Genomic DNA, 26,104 nt, shown 5'->3' with positions numbered 1-26,104 from the left:
ATGTGAAATGCATGATCGATGGGGTGGAGATCTGGTGATTGACTCGGCCATTGGAGAATATTCTTCTTCTTTGCTTTAAAAAACTCCTGGGTTTCCTTTGCAGTCTGTTTTGGGTCATTGTCTATCTGTACTGTGAAGGGAGGTCCAATCAACTTTGCTGCATTTGATTGAACCTGAGCAGAAAGTACAGCCCTGTACACTCCAGAATTCATCCCGCATCTTCGTTTTCAGTCACTTCATCAATAAACAGTAGTGACCCAGTCCCATCGGAAGTCATGTGTGCCCATGCCATCACACTGCCTCCACCATAGAGGATGTGGTGTGCTTTGGATCATGAGCCGTTCCAAGCCTTCTCCATTCTTTCTTCTTTCCATAATTCTAGTACAGCTTGATCTTAGTTTCATTTGTCCAAAGTATGTTTTTTTCTGAACTGGGCTGGCTTCTTTAGAAATTTTTTGTCAAAGTCTAATCTGCCCTTTCTATTTTTAAGACTGATTAATGGTTTGCACCTTCTTCACTTGGCTGGATGTTGTGAAGGGGTTTTCTTTCCATGGAAAGGATTCTGAGATCATCCACCACTGTTGTCTTCCCTGAAAATAGAAGCCTTTTTAAGTTCCCAAGCTCACAAGTGCACTCTTTTTTGCAGAATGTACCAAACTTTTGATTTGGGCACTCCTAACATTTCTGCTATCCCGCTGATGGATTTCTTCTTTATATTCACCCTAATCATGGTCTGTTAAACTTCCATTAAGAGCTTCTTTGATGGCATGTTGTGGGTTCACAGCAACAGCTTCCAAATGCAAATGCCACAGCTGCAATCAACTCAATTGATGATAGATTAAAAAAAAGCCCATACAGCCAATTTAAAGAGCTTTTGGGATAACTGTCCAATTACATTTGGTCCTTTGAAAAAGATGCAGTTAAATATTAAAAAGCTGTAATTCCTAAACTCTTACATAAATTAAAGCTGAGAATCTGAACATCAAGCCCATATTATAGAACTATATCTTGAAAATGTTTTGGCAAACAGCTAAAATTCCAAAACTTGTGTCACTGTCCAAATATTTCTGAACCTACAGTGGGTACGGAAAGTATTCATACCCCTTTAAATTTTTCACTCTTTGTTTCATTGTAGCCATTTGGTAAATTCAAAAGAGTGCATTTTTTCTCATTAATGTACACTCTGCACCCCATCATGACTGAAAAAAAGAGAAATGTACCAATTTTTGCTAATTTATTAAAACATAAAATATGAAATATCACATGGTCATAAGTATTCAGACCCTTTGCTCAGTACTGAGTAGAAGTACCCTTTTGAGCTAGTACAGCCATGAGTCTTCTTGGGAATGATGCAACAAGTTCTTCACACCTGGATTTGGGGATCCTCTGCCATTCTTCCTTGCAGATCCTTTCCAATTCCATCACGCTGGATGGTGAACGTTGGTGGACAGCCATTTTCATGTCTCTCCAGAGATGCTCAATTGGGTTTAGGTTAGGGCTGTGGCTGGGCCAGTCAAGAATTGTCACAGAGTTGTTCTGAAGTCACTCATTTGTATTTTAGCTGTGTTCTTAGGGTCATTGTCTTGTTGGAAGGTGAACCTTTGGCCAAGTCTGAGGTCCAGAGCACTCTGGAAGAGGTTTTCATCCAGGATATCTCTATACCTGGCCGCATTCATGTTTCCTTCAATGACAACCAGTCATCCTGTCCCTGCAGCTGAAAAACACCCCCATAGCATGATGCTGCCACCTCCATGTTTCACTGTTGGGATTGTATTGGGCAGGTGATGACCAGTGCCTGGTTTTCTCCACACATACCATTTAGAATTATCACCAAAAAGGTCTATCTTCATTTCATCAGACAAGAGAATATTATTTCTCATAGTCTGGGAGTCCTTCATGTGTTTTTTAGCAAACTTTATGCAGGCTTTCATATGTTTTGCACTGAGGAGAGGCTTCCGTTGGGCCACTCTGCCATAAAGGCCCAACTGGTGGACGGCTGCAGAGATAGTTGACTTTGTAGAACTTTCTCCCATCTCCCTACTGTATCTCTGGAGCTCAGCCACAGTGATCTTGGGGTTCTTTCTTCTTTACCTCTCAGACCAAGGCTCTTCTCCCATGACTGCTCAGTTTGGCTGGACGGCCAAGTCTAGGAAGACTTCTGGCAGTCCCAAACTTCTTCCATTTAAGGATTATGGAGGCCACTGTGCTCTTAGGAACATTGAGTACTGCAGAAAGTCTGTTGTAACCTTGGCCATATCTGTGCCTTGTCACAATTCTGTCTCTGAGCTACTTGGCCAGTTCCTTGGACCTCATGATTCTCATTTGGTCTGACATGCGCTGTGAACTGTGAGGTCTTATAAACACAGGTGTGTCTTTCCAAATCAAGTCCTGTCAATTCAATTACACACAGCTGGACTTCAATGAATGAGTAGAACCATCTCAAGGAAGATAACGAGGAAATGGACAGCACGTGATGAAAATTTGAATGTCTGCGCAAAGGGTCTGAATACTTATGACTGTTTTTCTTTCAGTCAAGATGTGGTGCAGAGTGTACATTAATGTGAAAAAAATGAACTTTTTTGAATTTACCAAATGGCTGAAATGAAACAAAGGGGTCTGAATACGTTCTGTACCCACTGTAAGGTGATATGGCCAGCTTATAGGGAATCTGTCAGAGGAATTTATCTCCCAAAACTATTTATATGCTGGAAGTTGCCCTTTGAAAGAAAAGTCTAAGAATGCCTATTACTGATAAATCAGTGTTTGAATTGATATGCAAATAAGGTTGAAGTACAATTTTTACATCTGAAGTATCTGTCACTCCAGCTCTCTTTTCTGCCAAGAATAGAAATGGAGTGACAGATGCTTCAGATCTACAAATAGTTATTCAGCCTCAGTTGCATATTAATTCAAATGATGATTTCTCAGGCATGAAAAAGGTATTTCTGGACTTGACTTTGAAAGAACTAAATGAACATATTAATAGTTTCGGGAGTGAAATGCTGCTGACAAATTCCCATTAACAATACTAGTACAATGAACTAGTGCAGTGAACTAGGGCAGCACGGTGGCGCAGTGGTTAGCACAGCAGCCTTGCAGCGCTGGAGTCCCACCTTGGACAACATCTGCAAAGAGTTTGTATGTTCTCTCCGTGTTTGCGTGGGTTTCCTCCGGGCACTCTGGTTTCCTGCCACATTCCAAAGACATACTGAAAGGGAATTTAGATTGTGAGCCCCATCGGGGACAGCGATGATAATGTGTGCAAACTGTAAAGCGCTGCGTAATATGTTAGCGCTATATAAAAATAAAGATTATTATTAAAGATTATTAATGAATACGCAAATAAAATAGGTTGTGAATTTGTGCATTTTCACTACTACTGCTATACTGAGAACTAATGCTTTCAGTATATCAAGCGTGAAGCAGTATACAGCAAACTGGAAAATCACCAGCCACTCACATAAGGTTGCTATGTTTATTTCTAAGTGGCCACAAAGATTTTTAAGATCAAAGCATCATGACACCCATCCCCTCAGGACAGCTGTGGGACCTAAACACTTCCTACAAATATTGTAGACCCTATTTTTCAATAGATGTTCCTTTTCTTTTCAATTGGAAGGACGTAAATGTCATAGTATATGTAGATCAGTGGAAAAGTGAAATTAGATGTACTATAAAATAAAATCATTAATTTAATTAATTTGATTAGCAGACCTGCTCATATTACCAGTAACGAGAATAACCGCTCAGTCTCCGATTAATGTGCTTGTATAGAAACATGGTGAGCGTGTGCAGTATAACCAATTAAATTATCAAAGCTCTTTTTTTGACGTGACCTTGTAAAAGGTCTTATGTTATTTTCCTTTCAAACACAATTATAGCATATTGAGTATAATTTATGCCTTTATCTTTCACTAACCTACTCTCAAAGAAGAAAGCATGTGATATTTTTATCAGTTTAAAAGGAAATCAAAATGCTTCGACATCAAAGCTGCAGTGTCACTAAAATCCTCAGAACTGGTAGAATACATAAAATTGTGGCTCTTCTGAAGATGAAACAAAAAATGATTGCAATTGAAGAACAACAAAGGCAAAGCTTGGTTCACAAAGGGACACTATTAAACCCTGCTAAGGTTGACTCTTTGCCAAACGTTTCAAATTATCTCCACTGGTACTGCTAGTTTTCTCCTTTTTTCTTTTCTTTTCTTTTTTTTATTTCTAGTCATATGTTACATGCCTTCAAAGCAAAATTGTTACTTTTTGCTTATCTGGATCATTAAAAACACAATATATTTATATTCGGTCTCTAAGAAAAGTCTGTAATCTTTTCATGAATGCATTCCAAGGGAAATCTACTCATAAAATCCAAAAGACATACAAGTCAATAAAACATTTAATATAATAATTGAATATAGGATATGTTCTATATTAATTCCTACCTATGGTAAATATATATTACTTTTTAAACGTCTGATATTTAAAAAAAAACACATAATAGCACACTTCTAAAGATTGAATAGAATAAAAATGATTTAGAGCATGCGTTTCATGATGGTTAATAAAATCCAAATATTATTTTTTGCTAAAAACATTAACTTTTTTGTTCCCGCAGTTGGAGCACGCAGTATTCCAGCTGGCACGCGCCAACTGGTCCATACAACAACTTATACTCTAGAAAAAGAAATACAATAGGTCCATTATATGGCACTGATGCACTTCAGTGTTCACTAATTGTTTTTGTAGCAACTCTTATAGATATTTGTAAAATCGTGATGGTGATCCTGTCTGGGTTGACAACTGTCTGGAATTCTAGAACAGTACCTAAAAATTGGGCACTCTTTTGTCCTGTTCATAAAAAATATGACGTCCATGATTTTTTTTGAAGCTGAAGAAACTGATACAGATTATTTTGGCTGTAATTATCATTATTTTACAATTTACAGTGAATGCAGTTGATGTCATATCATTATGTATATATTATGGGCTGTAGACATGTATAATTTAAAATCATAATTGATAAACTGTCGAGAAAAATTAGTCAAGTTTGCAACCCTGGCCCCTATGTCTGATATAGGACAAATTAGTTGTTCGCCCCTCATTGTGGTACGTGTAGTCAATGCAGTGAGGAGGGAAGGGAGCAGGCCCGGATTTAGGGGTGGGCCCAAGGGGCCCGGGCCCTGGGCCACCCACCAGGCGGGGGCCCCCCACCAACATAGGGAAAAATATCTCAAAACATGTAAAATACACGTCTCTTTGCTGTGAACCGCTTATAATGTTAAGGAACATTTAACAAACGAGAAACTATTGAAAGTGTATGGACCTGGCTACGGTCCTACATCTCAGTGGCTGGCGCAGAGCAGCAGAGTCATGGCACCTGACCTGCGTCAGCATCCACTGACCTGGCTAGCCTAGCCAGAGTTCCTTAGTACCCTCCCTGTACCTAATGCTTAGCTAATGGCATGCGGCAGCCTTCTCCGATCCCAACAGAAGCTTCTAGGCGCTACCTATTCAGCAACACACAAAACTGATCTAAACACTGCTGTGGCGTCACTATGTTGCATCAAAGCATGACTCCTTCAAAATTTATGAGAAGCATGGCGAAGAGCTGCCTTGTTCATATGAGTATGTTCAGACGATAATTCGACACAGGCGCTGAAACGTGTGTCTCAATCCATTGGATTATGGCCTGTTATGATTAGGTGGCCTTGGAGCAGCATGAAAACCTTCACTGGAGTAAGTGGTAACTATACTGACCGCAAACCCTGATCCTATCACCGCAACTAGAAGTAACCGTGGGGTGTGCCTAACAAAACCTAGACACCTCGACACAGCCGGAGGACTAAATACCCCTAAAGATGGAAATAGGAAAACTATCTTGCCTCAGAGTAGACCCCCAAAGGATAGGCAGCCCCCCACAAATAATGACTGTGAGTTGGAGAGGAAAAGACACACAAAGGCAAAAAACAGGCTTAGCAAAGGAGGCCACTTCTAGCTAAATAGGAAAGGATAGGACAGGACACTAAGGGGTCAGCATTAAAATCCTTCCAAAAAATCCACAGCAGAAAATACAAAAATAAACTCCACCACCTAACTAAAGGTGTGGAGTGTATATCTGCAACTCCAGAGAATCCAACCAGACTGAGAAAACACAGACACAGTCTAAGCTGGACAAAAGAAAAACAAACGAACAGTACTGAAAATAAGCACACTGCATGTGTGCCACAGGAAAAGAAACAGACACTTATCTTCGCTGAACTGGCAGATAAGCAGGAGAGGCCAGGCAGAGATCCAACACTTCCAAAGAAACATTGACAACTGGCAAGGGCTAATGAATCCTGCACACTTAAATATCCCAGTCAGAACAGCAATTAGCAGATACACCTGGCCAGGACTGTGACTCAGAGACAACTGCATTCCCACCTACAACCACTGGAGGGAACCCAAGAGCAGAATTCACAACAATGGCCATACGGAAGAAGTACAACTCAGTCCTTCAGAAAAATACAGAACGGAAACTTTCTTGCCTATCATTGATCAGTTTATCGCTTCTCTTGATCAACGTCTTCAAGCATATAAAGATATATCAAGCAAATTTAGGTTTTTAAGCCATCTGACAGAACTGTCTTCACAAGAGCTTAAGGCCACAGCAAAGCAACTCGTCAGATGACTTGGACATTACATTTATCGATGAACTGTGTCAGTTTGTAACATTTGTCAATTTATTCACAGACGAGGAGCCAAAAGATATCAGCACTGAACTTTTCATGTACAAGCTTATCAAGGAAAAGGGTGTGCAGGACACTTTCCCAAATATTGAGATAGCTCTAAGGATATCAGATATCAGCGAACTCAGTTGAGGGGTTCAAGAGAGGCCTGGATGTCTTCCTGGAGCAGAACAATATTGTATCATACAATTATTAGGTTCTGTAGAAGGACGTAGATCTGGGGATTTATTATGATGGAATATAGGCTGAACTGGATGGACAAATGTCTTTTTTCGGCCTTACTAACTATGTTACTATGTTACTATGTTACTATGATATATCTAATTTTGATGGTAACAAACTACAATGGTGAGCGTTCCTTCTCAAAACTCAAATTAGTTGAAAACCGATTAAGGACATCCATGAAGCAGGAACGACTTGTAAATTGGCTATCATGAGCATCAAGTCAGATATACGTACTGCATGAATTGGACTTTAGTGGCATCACTAATGATTTTGCAGCACGAAAATCAAGGAAAGTGCCTGGATTGTAAAAAATGAATGATTTTACCTGAATTACTCTGCGTAAATGATTTTTGCAAATAAACTTGCGTTCGTTTCATTTTCTGTTTTTGAATTACATATTGCAACACCTTGAAAAATGGGCCTCCCTCCAAAATGGGCCCCGGGCCACCCACCTCTTAAATCCGGCCCTGGAGGGGAGTCCAACCTAGGAAGCTACCAAAATGGATGGTTATCTATGAAATATAATGAAAAGAACCTCGTTTGGGGTTCAATTGACCCCACCCGACTAATTAAAGATTAAATAATATCATGAAGTGATTTCAGAACACATTGACATGTTGTTCTACGCCCACTAAGATAAATGTTCTGTTTATTTATTGAGGCTTCTCTAAAGCCTCTCCTGGATGACTGCAACAACAATGGGGGTCTGAACACATAGTTGTCTGTATTTTTTATGCTGCTTCTGCTTTGTACTGGAATGGAAAGGTCTGGAGACTGGTTAGTCAATCAGTGAATGGGCCTTTTTGCATAGCTCCCAACCGTCCCTCATACTGCGGGACTGTCCCGATTTTGAGTCTGTATCCCGCAGTCCCGCACAGGACTCTACTTCTCCCATACAGCCAGCAGGAGAAGCATCCGACACGCCCCCTTGTGTTAAGCCATGCCCCCTCCGTATCTTCTTCTAGGGCGGTGGTTCAGAGAGGGAGAGAGGACATTCTGAGGTATGTGTGTGTGTGTTGCACACATACATGCATATGGCACTGCTCTGCTGTGCTTACAGTGTAAGGCATTATAACCAGGAGTAGTGGCAGCAGTTAGAGCAATCCAGTGCAGCCTGTTAGTCATCGGCACAGTATATATACACTACCATTCAAACGTTTAGGGTCACTTAGAAATTTCCTTATTTTTGAAAGAAAAGCACATTTTTTTTCCAATGAAGCTAACATTAAATGATTCAGAAATACACTCTATACATTGCTAATGTGATAATGACTATTCTAGCTGCAAACGTCTGGTTTGTAATGCAATATCTTCATAGGTGTATAGAGGCCCATTTCCAACAACCATCACTCCAGTGTTCTTATGGTACTTTGTGTTTGCTAACTGTGTAAGAAGGCTAATGGATGGTTAGAATACCCTTGAAAACCCTTGTGCAAGTATGTTAGCACAGCTGAAAACAGTTTGGCTGATTAGAGAACCTATAAACTGACCTTCCTTTGAGCAAGTTGAGAATCTGGAGCATTACATCTGTTGGTTCCATTAAACTCTGAAAATGGTCAGAAAAAAAAGAACTTTCATGTGAAACTCGACAGTCTATTCTTGTTCTTAAAAATGAAGGCTATTCCATGCAAGAAATTGCCAAGAAACTAAAGATTTCCTACAATGGTGTGTACTACTCCCTTCAGAGATGAGCACAAACCAGAGTAGAAAGAGACATGTCAATGTCTACAGTGAAAGGGCAACTTCGGGATCCTGGCCTCCACGGCAGAGTGACAAAGAAAAACCCATATCTGATACTGGCTAATAAAAGGAAAAGATTAATATGGGTAAAAGAACACAGACATTGGACAGAGGAAGATTGGAAAAAAGTGTTATGGACAGACGAATCCAAGAGTGAGGTGTTTGGATCACACAGAAGAACATTTGTGAGACGCAGACCAATGAAAAGATGCAGGAAGAGTGTCTGACGCCGTCTGTCAAGCATGGTGGAGGTAATGTGATGGTCTGGGGTTGCTTTGTTGCTGGTTAGGTGGGAGATTTGTACAAGGTAAAAGGGATTTTGAATAAGGAAGGCTTTCACTCTATTTTGCAACGCCATGCTATACCCTGTGGACGTTGCTTGATTGGAGCCAATTTCATCCTACAACAGGACAATGACCCAAAACACACCTCCAAATTATGCAAGAACTATTTAGGAAAGAAGCAGGCAGCTGGTATTCTATCTGTAATGGAATGGCCAGCGCAGTCACCAGATCTCAACCCCATGGAGCTGTTGTAGGAGCAGCTTGACCGTATGGTACACAAAAAGTGCCCATCAAGCCAAACCAACTTGTGGGAGGGGCTCCTGGAAGAATGGGGTGAAATTTCTCCAGATTACCTCAGCAAATTAACTGCTAGAATGCCAAAGGTCTGCAATGCTGTAATTGCTGCAAAGGGAGCATTCTTTGACGAAAGCAAAGTTTGAAGGAGAAAATTATTATTTCAAATAAAATTCTTTTTTTCTAACCTTGTCTATGTCTGAACTAGATTTTAAATTAATTTGGCAACTCATTTGATTAATAAAAGTATGAGTTTTAATGGAAAACACAAAATTGTCTAATTGACCCTAAACTTTTGAACAGTAGAGTGTATGTATCCTTTATATACTACAGCAGTTATGGATTGGAGACAGTAGATAATGGTGTTGTCTGAGTGCATGCAGAGTTTGCAGAGCTGGGCTACATTGCAATATGCAGGACATGTGAGGCAGCAGTGTGAACAGCAACAGGTGGTGAAATCTTTGCCTGCATTGTAAGCAGAGTTGCTGGGACACATCTACAGCCCCGACTGTACACTGGCATCGTCATGTGTGGCCATTATACAGTGTTGAGCAACATGTGGGGCCATTATACAGTATGGAGCACTGTGTGGCCATTATAGAGTATTGAGCATTATGTGGGGCTATTATACAGCATGGAGCATCATGTGTGACCATTATACTGTACGCAGCATCATGTGGAGCCATTATATAGTATGCAGCACTGTGTTGCTATTATACAGTATGGAGCATCATCTGTGGCCATTATATAGTATGGAGCACTGTCACTGTATGGCCATTATACAGTATGGAGCATCATGTGAGGCCATTATACAGTATGCAGCATCATTTGTGGCCATTATACAGTATGGAGCACTGTGTGGCCATTATTCAGTATGGAGCATCATGTGTGGCCATTATACAGTATGGAGCATCATGTGGGCCCATTATACTGTATTGTGCATCATGTGAGGCCATTATACAGAATGCAGCATCATGTGTGGCCATTATACTGTATGCATCATCATGTGGGGCCATTATACAGTATGGAGCACTGTGTGGTCATTATACAGTATTGAGCATCAGGTGTGGCCATTTTACAGTATGGAGCTTTGTGTGGCCATATTTTTTTCTGTTTATAATTAGTATTTATGAAACAGTGTGATCAGCAGTGCTAAATGGGTGTGATTGGGGCGTGGCTATGGATGTGTCTAGTTGTGAAATGGGTGTGGTCAGGAGCGTGGCCTAAAATTTGCCGCGGCACGCTGTGCGCACCACTACCTTTGTCCCTCTTCGCCTTCTTCAAAAGTTTGGAGGTATGCTGTTTGTACATGGGCCTCCACTTCATAATACTCCATGTTGGCCACTCTCACACACAACACTTCTGCCTTCGCAGAGCAGCACGAGACTGGCATGGGAAGGCCTCATTCATAACCTGACACTGCTGTGGTAAACTGAGAGCTGTGCTCTGATTGGTTGCTATAAGCAATTCACACAGTTTTATTATTGACAGTTCTGATGACTGAAGCCCTGTACAGGGGCTATATTCATGGCTCACTGTGGAGTTGGGACTAGTGGTAAGCAAATATGGTCATTACTCGAGTTTCTCCGAGCATGCTTGGGTTGTCTCCGAGCATTTTGGCATGCTCGGAGATTTAGTTTTTGACGACGCAGCTGCATGATTTGCGGCTGCTAGACAGCTTGAATACATGTGGGGATGGCCTGTTTGTTATGGAATCCCTACATGTATTCAAGCTGTCTAGCAGCCGCAAACCATGCAGCTGCGTCGACAAAAAACGAAATCTCCAAGCACGCCGAAATACTCGGAGACAACCCGAGCATGCTCGGAGAAACTTAAGTAACAAGCGTACTCGCTTATCACTAGTTGTGAGATGTTGGCAACAGTATCAAACTTTATAGTCACTGAGTTATGGGAAAGCCCTCCTATTTATAAGAAACCTAGATTTAAAGGGAGCCTGTCACATGAAAAAATGTTTTTACCTTGCAGATATGGGGTTAATCTGCAGGTTAATAGTGTTCTGAACCTGCCCAGCACTGACACTTAGACCCACTGCTGGGACGAAATAAACTTTAGTCCTCCCAGTAATGTTCGAGTTGCAGTCACGGGGGCAGCGCTGGTACGGATTCAGTCACTACTCAGTGTAGAGAGAGCCGCTGCTGTAACAGCACCCCCAGCACTGACTGGCAGCTGGCCATGATGCTGAGATACTGGCAATAAAGGCACAGATGATTGGCCTCGGGGAGACCAAAACATCCAACACCGCGGAGACACCATCACGTGTTTCTCAACGCAGTGATTCCAGAACACTGCCCCCATCCCTAATGGGAAATATGCAGATGCATGTAAAGAAGCTGCGGAGACACCATCACGTGTTTCTCGACGCAAGCAGTGAATAGCCAGGCCTTTCCCCGGGAAGGAACAACCACGGGAAGGGCAGCATCCTATGAAGGAAAGCCACCTATGCCAAGCATGGTATCCATCCACAGACAGCTGTTTCGGGGTTTTTGCCCCTCATCAGTGTGGAGTAGGAATCTGGCTATTAGGAGCAGTGCCTAGTAAAAAGGCTATAAAGGCACAGATGATTGGCCTCGGGGAGACCAAAACATCCAACACCGCGGAGACACCATCACGTGTTTCTCAACGCAGTGATTCCAGAACACTGCCCCCATCCCTTATGGGAAATATGCAGATGCATGTAAAGAAGCTGCGGAGACACCATCACGTGTTTCTCGACGCAAGCAGTGAATAGCCAGGCCTTTCCCCGGGAAGGAACAACCACGGGAAGGGCAGCATCCTATGAAGGAAAGCCACCTATGCCAAGCATGGTATCCATCCACAGACAGCTGTTTCGGGGTTTTTGCCCCTCATCAGTGTGGAGTAGGAATCTGGCTATTAGGAGCAGTGCCTAGTAAAAAGGCTATAAAGGCACAGATGATTGGCCTCGGGGAGACCAAAACATCCAACACCGCGGAGACACCATCACGTGTTTCTCAACGCAGTGATTCCAGAACACTGCCCCCATCCCTAATGGGAAATATGCAGATGCATGTAAAGAAGCTGCGGAGACACCATCACGTGTTTCTCGACGCAAGCAGTGAATAGCCAGGCCTTTCCCCGGGAAGGAACAACCACGGGAAGGGCAGCATCCTATGAAGGAAAGCCACCTATGCCAAGCATGGTATCCATCCACAGACAGCTGTTTCGGGGTTTTTGCCCCTCATCAGTGTGGAGTAGGAATCTGGCTATTAGGAGCAGTGCCTAGTAAAAAGGCTATAAAGGCACAGATGATTGGCCTCGGGGAGACCAAAACATCCAACACCGCGGAGACACCATCACGTGTTTCTCAACGCAGTGATTCCAGAACACTGCCCCCATCCCTTATGGGAAATATGCAGATGCATGTAAAGAAGCTGCGGTGACACCATCACGTGTTTCTCGACGCAAGCGGTGAATAGCCAGGCCTTTCCCCGGGAAGGAATAAGATGAGATACTGGCAGTCAGTGCTGGGGAGGAGGTTACAGCCACCACTTTCTTTACACAGAGTGGTGACTGAACCTGCAGAGGAGCCATCCCCTGTGACTGAAACCCAAACATTAGTGGGAGGAATAAAGTTCATTTCCTTCAGGCAGTGGGGATCTAAGTGCCAGCGCCGAGCAGATTCAGAACAATATTAACCTGCAGATTAACCCCATATCTGCAGGTTAATAGTTTGACGTTGAGTCACTTCTCACGGACAAGCTCAAGGAGTCCGAGGTCAAAAGCCAGGAGGGTACTTCAAACACAAAAAGGTAAGACAAATATATAGCCAAAGTCTGAGATCTGATAACTAAGGTCAGAATGTATCAAAGGTAAAAGGTGTAATACAAACGAGTAGTCAAAATGGAAATCCAAGGTCCTTCAACAAAGATCAGAAAATGAGAACACAGAGTAAACACACCACATAGCAAAACTACAACTGGGAATGGTCTAATCATTGCCAGCTAGCTAAATAGCCATGCAATCACTCCAGGAGGAGACCCCACAGGTTTAGCAAGACTGTATAGCTGTCATTCACAATACTGAAAAGCCCAGCACACCCCTGGCTAAGATTGGATGACTGAGATGTCACTCACAATACTTGACAGCCCAGCATGACCTTGATCCCATAGGATCCTTAGGTCACAGTGAATGGTGGAATCATGCGTGACAAACAGCATTTTCTCACATGACAGGTTCCCTTTAAAAAAAGCACCATAAAACCTGTCAAGATTCTGCATGCAGTGCTATCAGCAGAATCAGACTGTCCCATGGAGTGCTGTATACCATACTGTGATACAGAACTATAATAATTCCCTGTCTCTAAAAGCTCTATACTGGGCACTGTGACCCCAATTCATCTTTTGTAGTTTTTAAGTCACTTATACAAATCAAAGAGTCACTAATTCTGAGGCATTCACAAAAAAAATGGCAGAAATTTAATGATGGATCGGGCCCTGTGTTCCTGAATGTGTAAGCAGACACTTCTGCAATCGGGCTGTTACTAAGTGATGCCTTTAGCAATACAACAGTCAGGAAAGGCTTTACTATGAATTTAGGCCTAAAATGTAAAGTTAGTCATAAAAGAGGGAATGAGAAAAACAGTAGCCATAGTTTGATAACTATATTATATTTACTCGCTGAAGTTGGCATTTTTGCTCGTATTTGTGGGTTTCATTTCTGTGAATCGGACAAGAAATGCAGCCATGTTCGTTAGCATTGTACTTTATTATTATTATTATTTTTATTAATAAATGTGATGTATATAATCCTACTGATAATATCACTTTGCAAATGGGAGGTATCAGTAGGTTTATGGCTGTTGAGTGACTGTGCATCTGACAAAATGTTGTGTCTTCCCTTGGTTCACTGTAGTTGTTGGACTATTTCTTACAACAACAAAAAATAGATAAAGCAATGAACCACATCTATTGGTCAGTTCTGCGCTGAAGTGGCCAAAGTAGAAGACTTACACTGCCATCTTGTGGTAAAGGTAGGAAATACCAGTATACAGAAAGAAATACTGTATATACAGTAAATATTTTATATATATATATATATATATAAATATATATATATATATATATATATATATATATATATACAGTGGGGCAAAAAAGTATTTAGTCAGTCAGCAATAGTGCAAGTTCCACCACTTAAAAAGATGAGAGGCGTCTGTAATTTACATCATAGGTAGACCTCAACTATGGGAGACAAACTGAGAAAAAAAAATCCAGAAAATCACATTGTCTGTTTTTTTAACAATTTATTTGCATATTATGGTGGAAAATAAGTATTTGGTCAGAAACAAAATTTCATCTCAATACTTTGTAATATATCCTTTGTTGGCAATGACAGAGGTCAAACGTTTTCTGTAAGTCTTCACAAGGTTGCCACACACTGTTGTTGGTATGTTGGCCCATTCCTCCATGCAGATCTCCTCTAGAGCAGTGATGTTTTTGGCTTTTCGCTTGGCAACACGGACTTTCAACTCCCTCCAAAGGTTTTCTATAGGGTTGAGATCTGGAGACTGGCTAGGCCACTCCAGGACCTTGAAATGCTTCTTACGAAGCCACTCCTTCGTTGCCCTGGCGGTGTGCTTTGGATCATTGTCATGTTGAAAGACCCAGCCACGTTTCATCTTCAATGCCCTTGCTGATGGAAGGAGGTTTGCACTCAAAATCTCACGATACATGGCCCCATTCATTCTTTCATGTACCCGGATCAGTCGTCCTGGCCCCTTTGCAGAGAAACAGCCCCAAAGCATGATATTTCCACCACCATGCTTTACAGTAGGTATGGTGTTTGATGGATGCAACTCAGTATTCTTTTTCCTCCAAACACGACAAGTTGTGTTTCTACCAAACAGTTCCAGTTTGGTTTCATCAGACCATAGGACATTCTCCCAAAACTCCTCTGGATCATCCAAATGCTCTCTAGCAAACTTCAGACGGGCCCGGACATGTACTGGCTTAAGCAGTGGGACACGTCTGGCACTGCAGGATCTGAGTCCATGGTGGCGTAGTGTGTTACTTATGGTAGGCCTTGTTACATTGGTCCCAGCTCTCTGCAGTTCATTCACTAGGTCCCCCCGCGTGGTTCTGGGATTTTTCCTCACCGTTCTTGTGATCATTCTGACCCCACGGGGTGGGATTTTGCGTGGAGCCCCAGATCGAGGGAGATCATCAGTGGTCTTGTATGTCTTCAATTTTCTAATTATTGCTCCAACTGTTGATTTCTTCACTCCAAGCTGGTTGGCTATTGCAGATTCAGTCTTCCCAGCCTGGTGCAGGGCTACAATTTTGTTTCTGGTGTCCTTTGACAGCTCTTTGGTCTTCACCATAGTGGAGTTTGGAGTCAGACTGTTTGAGGGTGTGCACAGGTGTCTTTTTATACTGATAACAAGTTTAAACAGGTGCCATCACTACAGGTAATGAGTGGAGGAAAGAGGAGACTCTTAAAGAAGAAGTTACAGGTCTGTGAGAGCCAGAAATCTTGATTGTTTGTTTCTGACCAAATACTTATTTTCCACCATAATATGCAAATAAATTGTTAAAAAAACAGACAATGTGATTTTCTGGATTTTTTTTTCTCAGTTTGTCTCCCATAGTTGAGGTCTACCTATGATGTAAATTACAGACGCCTCTCATCTTTTTAAGTTGTGGAACTTGCACTATTGCTGACTGACTAAATACTTTTTTGCCCCACTGTATATATATACTAGATGGTGGCCAGATTCTAACACATCGGGTATTATAGAATATACATGTCCACGTAGTATATTGCCCAACCACGTAGTATATTGCCCAGTCACGTAGTATATTGCCCAACCACGTAGTATATTGCCCAGCCCACGTAGTATATTGCCCAGCCACGTAGTATATTGCCCAGCAACGTAGTATATTGCCCAGCGACATAGTATATTGCCCAGCCACGTAGTATATTGCCCAGCCACGTAGTATATTGCCCAGTCACGTAGTATATTGCCCAGCCACGTAGTATATTGCCCAGTTACGTAGTATATTGCCCAGCCACGTAGTATATTGCCCAGCGATGTAGTATATTGCCCAGCCACGTAGTATATTGCCCAGTCACGTAGTATATTGCCCAGTCTCGTAATATATTGCCCAGACACATAGGTATATAACACTGCCCACGCAGTATTTAGCAGTGTGGGCACCATATCCCTGTTAAAAAAAATAATTAAAATAAAAAATAGTTCTATACTCACCCCTGGGATCCAGCGAAGCTGTGTGATGCGGCCGCCATCTTCCTTTCCCAGGACGCATTGCGAAATTACCCAGATGACTTAGCGGTCTTGCGAGACCGCTAAGTCTTCTGGGGAAGTTTGCAATGCATCTCTGGGAACGGAAGATGGTGGACGGCGTGAGCGCATCATCCGACGACGGAAGGTGAGAATAGCAGGGTTTTTGTTTTTTTTATTATTTTTAACATTACATCTTTTTACTATTGATGCTGCATAGGCAGCATCAATAGTAAAAACTTGGTCACACAGGGTTAATAGCAGCGGTTACGGAGTGCTTTACCCGCGGCATAACGCGGTCCATTACTGCTGGCATTAACCCTGTGTGAGCCGTGACCGGAGGGGAGTATGGAGCGGGCGCTGACTGCGGGGAGTATGGAGCAGGGAGTATGGAGCAGGCACCGGGGACACTGACTGCGGGGAGTATGGAGCGGGCGCCGGGGACACTGACTACGGGGAGTATGGAGCGGGTGCCGGGCACACTGACTGCGGGGAGTATGGAGCAGGGAGTATGGAGCGGGCGCCGGGGACACTGACTGTGGGGAGTATGGAGCGGGCGCCGGGGACACTGACTGTGGGGAGTATGGAGCGGGTGCCGGGCACACTGACTGCGGGGAGTATGGAGCAGGGAGTATGGAGCAGGCGCCGGGGACACTGACTGCGGGGAGTATGGAGCGGGCGCCGGGGACACTGACTGCGGGGAGTATGGAGCGGGCGCCGGGCACACTGACTGCGGGGAGTATGGAGCAGGGAGTATGGAGCGGGCGCCGGGGACACTGACTGCGGGGAGTATGGAGCGGGCGCCGGGGACACTGACTGCGGGGAGTATGGAGCGAGCACCGGGGACACTGACTGTGGGGAGTATGGAGCGGGCGCCGGGCACACTGACTGCGGGGAGTATGGAGCGGGCGCCGGGCACACTGACTGCGGGGAGTATGGAGCAGGGAGTATGGAGCAGGCACCGGGGACACTGACTGCGGGGAGTATGGAGCGGGCGCCAGGGACACTGACTGCGGGGAGTATGGAGCGGGTGCCGGGCACACTGACTGCGGGGAGTATGGAGCAGGGAGTATGGAGCGGGCGCCGGGGACACTGACTGTGGGGAGTATGGAGCGGGCGCCGGGGACACTGACTGCGGGGAGTATGGAGCGGGTGCCGGGCACACTGACTGCGGGGAGTATGGAGCAGGGAGTATGGAGCGGGCGCCGGGGACACTGACTGCGGGGAGTATGGAGCGGGCGCCGGGGACACTGACTGCGGGGAGTATGGAGCGGGCGCCGGGGACACTGACTGCGGGGAGTATGGAGCGAGCACCGGGGACACTGACTATGGGGAGTATGGAGCGGGCGCCGGGGACACTGACTGCGGGGAGTATGGAGCGAGCACCGGGGACACTGACTGCGGGGAGTATGGAGCGAGCACCGGGGACACTGACTGCGGGGAGTATGGAGCGGGCGCCGGGGACACTGACTGCGGGGAGTATGGAGCGGGCGCCGGGGACACTGACTGCGGGGAGTATGGAGCGGGGAGTATGGAGCGGGCGACAGGGACACTGACTGTGGGGAGTATGGAGCGGGCAGCGGGCACTGTGACTGCAGGGGAGTAGGGGAGGGACTAATCGGACTGTGCCCGTCGCTGATTGGTCGTGGCAGCCATGACAGGCAGCTGACGAGACCAATCAGCGGCTTGGATTCCATGACAAACAGAGGCCGTGACCAATGAATATCCGTGACAGACAGAAGGACAGACAGAAAGACGGAAGTGACCCTTAGACAATTATATAGTAGATATTGTGATCCAGAAACACATGGGCTACTTGCACATTGAACAAGTCTGTAGGAACATGTTCACACACCACCAAGAAACTTGAAGACACAAAAGAGCACAATGTGGCCAAAAATACTCTGTTGTAAAAAAATCACAGTAATAAGCAAGTGCTAGTCAAAAGATGAAAAAAAAACAAAAAAAAACGGTATTTAGTTGATACGTTTTTTTGCAAAAAAATGTATACTAAGCTGCTCCACCAATCGTCGTTACTGTGATTTTTTACAACAGAGTATTTTTGGCCACATTGTGCTCTTTTGTGTCTTCAAGTTTCATGGTGGTGTGTGAACATGTTCCTATAGACTTGTTCAATGTGCAAGAAGCCCATGTGTTTCTGGTTCTATAATTGTTCTCTTGTTTCTACAAGACTGGGGAGTCCACCACTCCTTATGGGTCATTTGCGCTAAAGCTGCTCCATCCAGCATGTCGACATAGATATTCCCTCTCTGAACCCTGCTTATACAGGTACTATATATATCATTTGAAAAAGGAGTCACGAAACTGTCATGTGATGTATAAAAAGTAACAATATTTATTGAGCAATGTAACAATAAAAAATATGAATAAAATCCAAGGTTGTCAGTCATGGTAAGGTAACTATGTGAATGGTGGAAACAGGTAACACCAAAATACCACACAAACACACCAAGGGGTTAACGACCAGAGATCACAGGTTCAAAGAGACATAAGTGAGTAAATCCTATGTAGAGTCCCACTAAGGGCTCCCTAACATGAATAAATAGAAAATCATATAAACGACTGGATCTCACCCATTATGGTCGCGGTGTGTGTGGCAGCGCCAGCCCCTACGCGCGTTTCGCGTAGGCTTCTTCGGGGGGCCGTGCCGTGTGTGTCACTAGCAAGGTTTTTATGCAAACATAAATAACAGAAGAGAAGTAAACAAATCCGTGAGTGGAATATGGTTTTCCAAACAAGTGCTATGAGTCCATAGATGAATCTAGTTCCCCATTTTCATTTCCTCACGTCATTTGGCGGTGGAAATCAGTAAGCAATAGTATTCCCATCATGAACAACTAAAATTAAAAAATGGCAACAAAAAACACAAATTACATAACAGCAAGATAAAAAGAACACACAAAGACATAAAAAGCTAAATCCAGATACTCTTAGAGGAAACTTGCGAAGCTATTCTGTTCATTAAGTCCGAAGGGGACCATTGTGTTTAAGACATTAATCCACCTACACTCACGTTGCAATAAAAGGCGTCTCATATCCCCGCCTCTGATACCAGTATGGACTCTATCAATGCCCCATATTTTCAGATCGCTAGGGTCACAATTGTGTTTTTCCCTGAAATGCCTTGGGAGTGTTTTAAGGTTACCTATATCAGTCTCATCCCTTGCAGCCGTAATCTCTCTCACATGTTCACGTGTTCTCACACGTAACTCCCTAGTTGTCAATCCTACATATACTAGTTCACATGTACATTTGGCATAGTAGATAACGGAGGTACTCTTACACGAGATAAATTCCTTAATTTTGTACTCATGTACCCCATCTGAGGATGTGAAAGATGCAGCTCTCTGATGGTTTCTGCATGCTAAGCATTCCATGCAGGGGAAGAAACCAACCCTTGGTTTCCCCAATCCAAACAGGTACTATACAGATGATCAGGTTTTTAAATACATCAGATAGAGATTATATACATTAGTTAAGACTGCTCTATATGGGTATACCTTGACAATTGGTGAAGCAGCTTAGTATACATTTTTTTGCAAAAAAAAGTGTCAACTAAATACCCTGTTTTTTTTCCATCTTTTGACTAGCACTTGCTTATTACTGTGACTTTTTTTTACAACAGAGTATTTTTGGCCACATTGTGCTATTTTGTGTCTTCATATATATTGTGATGCAGCGGTAGGATCATACACAGTTAAACGGCAATGACCCAAACAAGTTCAAACAAAATGTTCCTTTATTGTGTTACTTCACACAGTCTATACATTATACGGCTTCTTCATACAGTCCATTAGTAATACATGGCTATATGATGCAGTCAATAAACAGGCCGAACTTCCATCTGTCCAGTTTCCCTGGGTGCCCACATGCCGATATCAAGTCTCTGTACTCACTCAATGCACTGCACTCTTTATCCTCCAGATGACAGCTGGGTAATCACAAGACAGCCCAAGACGCAGGGTGGCAGTCTCTTTGGTTCCTTCTGCCTCTGTGTTGCTCCACACAGAGAAAGCTCTGCAGACAACTGCTCTGCCTGCTTCCAAACCAACACTGACACAACTCCCCCTCTACTCCAGGGCTTTTAATCAGTCACTGCTTCACTATTCTAATTACAGCCACACCTGTGTCTGCAGTACGCCCTCATGGCCTCACTACGCTTCCATGAACATTCTGGAGAGCACAAAGAACGCCCCCTAGCTGTAACAGGGGTCACTGCCTCAAAATATATACAGTACAGACCGAAAGTTTGGATTTTTCTGTATTTTCATGACTATGAAAATTGTAAATTGACACTAAAGGCATCAAAACTATGATTCAACACATGTGGAATTATATACTTAACAAAAAAGTGTTAAACAACTGAAATTATGTCTTATATTCTAGGTTCTTCAAAGTAGCCAACTTTTGCTTTGATGACTGCTTTGTACACTCTTGGAATTCTCTTGATGAGCTTCAAGAGGTAGTCAACGCGAATGGTTTTCACTTCACAGGTGTGCCCTGTCAGGTTTAATAAGTGGGATTTCTTGCCTTATAAATGGGGTTAGGACCATCAGTGGTGTTGTGCAGAAGTCTGGTGGATACACAGCTGATAGTTCTACTGGATAGACTGTTAGAATTTGTATTATGGCAAGTAAAAGCAGCTAAGTAAAGAAAAACGAGTGGCCATCATTACTTTAAGAAATTAAGGTAAGTCAGTCCGAAAAATTGGGCAAACTTTGAAAGTGTCCCCAAGTGCAGTGGCAAAAACCATCAAGAGCTACAAAGAAACTGGCGCACATGAGGGATAAGTTTATTCGAGTCACCAGCCTCAGAAATCACAGGTTAACAGAAGCTCAGAATAGAGACCAGGTCAATGCCACACAGAGTTCTAGCAGCAGACACATCTCTACAACAACTGTTAAGAGGAGACTTTGTGCAGCAGGCCTTCATGGTAAAATACCTGCTAGGAAACCACTGCTAAGGACAGGCAACAAGCAGAAGAGACTTGTTTGGGCTAAATAACACAAGAAATGGACATGAGACCAGTGGAAATCTGTGCTTTGGTCTGATGAGTCCAAATTTGAGATCTTTGGTTCCAAACACCGTGTCTTTGTGCGATGCAGAAAAGGTGAACGGATGGACTCTACATGCCTGGTTCCCACCGTGAAGCATAGAGGAGGAGGTGTGATGGTGTGGGGGTGCTTTGCTGGTGACACTGTTGGAGGTTTATTCAAAATTGAAGGCATACTGAACCAGCATGGCTACCACAGCATCTTGCAGTGGCATGCTATTCCATCCGGTTTGCGTTTAGTTGGACCATCATTTAATTTTCAAGAGGACAATGACCCCAAACACACCTCCAGGCTGTGTAAGGGCTATTTGACCAAGAAGGAGAGTGATGGAGTGCTACGTCAGATGACCTGGCCTTCACAGTCACCAGACCTGAACCCAATCGAGATAGTTTGGGGTGAGCTGGACCGCAGAGTGAAGGCAAAAGGGCCAATCTCTGGGAACTCCTTCAAGATTGTTGGAAGACCATTTCCGGTGACTACCTCTTGAAGCTCATCAAGAGAATGCCAAGGGTGTGCAAAGCAGTCATCAAAGCAAAAGGAGGCTACTTTGAATAACCTAGAATATAAGACATAATTTCAGTTGTTTCACACTTTTTTGTTAAGTATATAATTCCAAATGTGTTAATTCATAATTTTGATGCCTTCAGCGTGAATTTACAATTTTCATAGTCATGAAAATACAGAAAAATCTTTAAATGAGGTGTGTCCAAACTTTTGGTCTGTACTGTATATACAGCTCTGGCAAAAATTAAGAGACCACCACATGAAAACCCTGTCATGGGCAGCCCAATCTCCAGACCTGAACCCCATTGAAAACCTCTGGAATGTAATCAAGAGGACGATAGTCACAAGCCATCAAACAAAGAAGAACTTATTAAATATTTGTACAAGAAGTGGCATAAGGTCACCCAAAAGCAGTGTGAAAGACTGGTGGAAAGCATGCCAAGACACATGAAATCTGTGATTAAAAATCATGGTTATTCCACAAAATATTGATTTCTGAACTCATCCTGAGTTAAAACATTAGTATTGTTGGTTCTAAATTATTATGAACTTGTTTTCTATGCATTGTTTGAGGTCTGAAAGCATTGGTTATTTTTTTTAAATTTTGACCATTTCTCCTTTTCAGAAGAAAAACCAAAATCCATTGCTTGGAAATTCGGAGACGTTGTCAGAAGTTTATAGAATAAAAGAACAATTTACATTTTACTCAAAAATATACCTATAAAGAGAAAAATCAGACACTTGAACATTTTTAAGTAGTCTCTTAATTTTTGCAAGAGCTGTATATATATATATATATATATGTTTTTTTGTTTATGTTTGTTTGTTTGTTGTTTTTTTACAGTCATGGCCAAAAGTATTCTCTTTTGTTGCATTTACACAGGTTTGGTTATACACATGTTTATTTTCCTTCTGTGTATTGGAACAACACAAAAAAACAGGAAAAGGCATATTGGATATAGTTTCATACAAATCCCCAAAAATAGTCTGGACAAAATTGTTGGCACCCTGAACTTAACCCCTTCGTAACTAGAGCTTTTTTTGGTTTTGCGTTTTTTGCTCCTCTTCTTTCCAGAGCCATAATTTTTTTCTTTTTTCATCAATATGGCCATGTGAGGGCTTATTTTTTGTGGGACGAGTTGTACTTTTCAACAACATCATTTGTTTTAGCATTTCATGGACTCGAAAACAGGAAAAAATTTCCAAGTGCGGTGAAATTGCAAAAAAAGTGCAATCCCACACTTGTTTTTTGTTTGGCTTTTTTGCTACGTTCACTAAATGCTAAAACTGACCTGCCATCATGATGATTTAGGTCATTACGAGATCATAGACACCAAACTTGTCTAGGTTATGGTGGTGAAAAAAAATAGAAAAATTTGCTAAAAAAAAAAAATTGCGCCATTTTCAGATACCCATAGCATCTCCATTTTTCATGATCTCGGCTTGGGTGAAGGCTTATTTTTTGCACGCAGAGCTGACGATTTTAATGATACCACTTTTGTTCAGATTTATTCTTTGATCGCCCGTTATTGCATTTTAATGCAATGTCGCAGTGACCAAAAAACGTAATTCTGGCGTTTTGATTTTTTTTATCGCTATGCCATTTAGCAATCAGGTTAATCCTTTTTTTGGCGATACCAAATATGTGTATGTTTTTTGTTTATTGTTTTATTTTGAATGGGGCGAAAAGGGGGTGATTTAAACTTTCATTTTTTTTATATTTTTAAAACTATTTTTCTTTACGTTTTGACATGCTTTAATAGCCTCCATGGGAGGCTAGAAGCTGCCACAACTTGATCGGCTCTGCTACATAGAAGCGATGCTCAGATCGCCTCTATGTAGCAGAATTACTGCATTGCTATGAGCGCCAACAACAGGGTGGCGCTCATAGCAATCCGACATCAACAACCATAGAGGTCTCAAGGAGAGGAAGAATGCTGGAGACACGGGGGGGGGGGGCATGAGGAAGAATGCTGGAGACACGGGGGGTATGAGGAAGAATGCCGGAGACACGGGGGGAGAGGAAGAATGCTGGAGACGGGGGGGAGAGGAAGAATGCTGGAGACACGGGGGGCATGAGGAAGAATGCTGGAGACACGGGGGGGGGGGGCATGAGGAAGAATGCCGGAGTCACGGGGGGAGAGGAAGAACGCTGCAGACTAGGGGGGTATGAGGAAGAATGCTGGAGACACGGGGGGGGGGCATGAGGAAGAATGCTGGAGACACGGGGGGTATGAGTAAGAATGCCGGAGACACGGGGGGAGAGGAAGAATGCTGGAGACGGGGGGGGGGGGAGGTAGAGGAAGAATGCTGGAGACACGGGGGGCATGAGGAAGAATGCTGGAGACACGGGGGTATGAGGAAGAATGCTGGAGACACGGGGGTATGAGGAAGAATGCTGGAGACACGGGGAGAGGAAGAATGCTGGAGACACGGGGGGAGAGGAAAAATGCTGGAGACACGGGGGGAGAGGAAGAATGCTGGAGACACGGGGGGTATGAGGAAGAATGCTGGAGACTCGGGGGGAGAGGAAGAATGCTGGAGACACGGGGGAGAGGAAGAATGCTGGAGACACGGGGGTATGAGGAAGAATGCTGGAGACACGGGGGTGTGAGGAAGAATGCTGGAGACACGGGGGTATGAGGAAGAATGCTGGAGACACGGGGGGCATGAGGAAGAATGCTGGAGACACGGGGGTATGAGGAAGAATGCTGGAGACACGGGGGGAGAGGAAGAATGCTGGAGACACGGGGGAGAGGAAGAATGCTGGAGACACGGGGGTATGAGGAAGAATGCTGGAGACTCGGGGGAAGAGAAAGAATGCTGGAGACTCGGGGGAAGAGAAAGAATGCTGGAGACACGGGGGAGAGGAAGAATGCTGGAGACACGGGGGAGAGGAAGAATGCTGGAGACATGCGGGGAGAGGAAGAATGCTGGAGACACGGGGGGAGAGGAAGAATGCTGGAGACACGGGGGAGAGGAAGAATGCTGGAGACATGGGGGGTATGAGGAAGAATGCTGGAGACTCGGGGGGAGAGGAAGAATGCTGGAGACACGGGGGGAGAGGAAGAATGCTGGAGACATGGGGGGGTATGAGGAAGAATGCTGGAGACACAAGGGGGGAGAGGAAGAATGCTGGAGACACGGGGGGAGAGGAAGAATGCTGGAGACACGGGGGGAGAGGAAGAATGCTGGAGACATGGGGGGGAGAGGAAGAATGCTGGAGACACGGGGGAAGAGGAAGAATGCTGGAGACACGGGGGAAGAGGAAGAATGCTGGGGACACGGGGGAAGAGGAAGAATGCTGGAGACACGGGGGTGAGAGGAAGAATGCTGGAGGCACGAGGGTATGAGGAAGAATGCTGGAGACATGGGGGGGAGAGGAAGAATGCTGCAGACACGGGGGAAGAGGAAGAATGCTGGAGACACGGGGGAAGATAAAGAATGCTGGAGACACGGGGGGAGAGGAAGAATGCTGGAGAAACGGGGGGAGAGGAAGAATGCTGGAGACACGGGGGGAGAGGAAGAATGCTGGAGACACGGAGGGAGAGGAAGAATGCTGGAGACACGGGGGGTATGAGGAAGAATGCTGGAGACACGGGAGGAGAGGAAGAATGCTGGAGACATGGGGGATATGAGGAAGAATGCTGGAGACACAAGGGGGGAGAGGAAGAATGCTGGAGACACGGGCGGGGGGGGAGAGGAAGAATGCTGGAGGCACGAGGGTATGAGGAAGAATGCTGGAGACATGGGGGGGAGAGGAAGAATGCTGGAGACACGGGGGAAGAGGAAGAATGCTGGAGACATGGGGGAAGAGGAAGAATGCTGGAGACACGGGGGGAGAGGAAGAATGCTGGAGACACGGGGGGAGAGGAAGAATGCTGGAGACACGGGGGAAGAGGAAGAATGCTGGAGACACGGGGGGAGAGGAAGAATGCTGGAGACACAGGGGGAGAGGAAGAATGCTGGAGACACGGG

This window comes from Ranitomeya imitator, chromosome 6 (assembly GCF_032444005.1).
Source record: "Ranitomeya imitator isolate aRanImi1 chromosome 6, aRanImi1.pri, whole genome shotgun sequence".
NCBI classification, from domain to species: Eukaryota; Metazoa; Chordata; class Amphibia; order Anura; family Dendrobatidae; genus Ranitomeya; species Ranitomeya imitator.
This window is presented reverse-complemented; position numbering follows the sequence as displayed.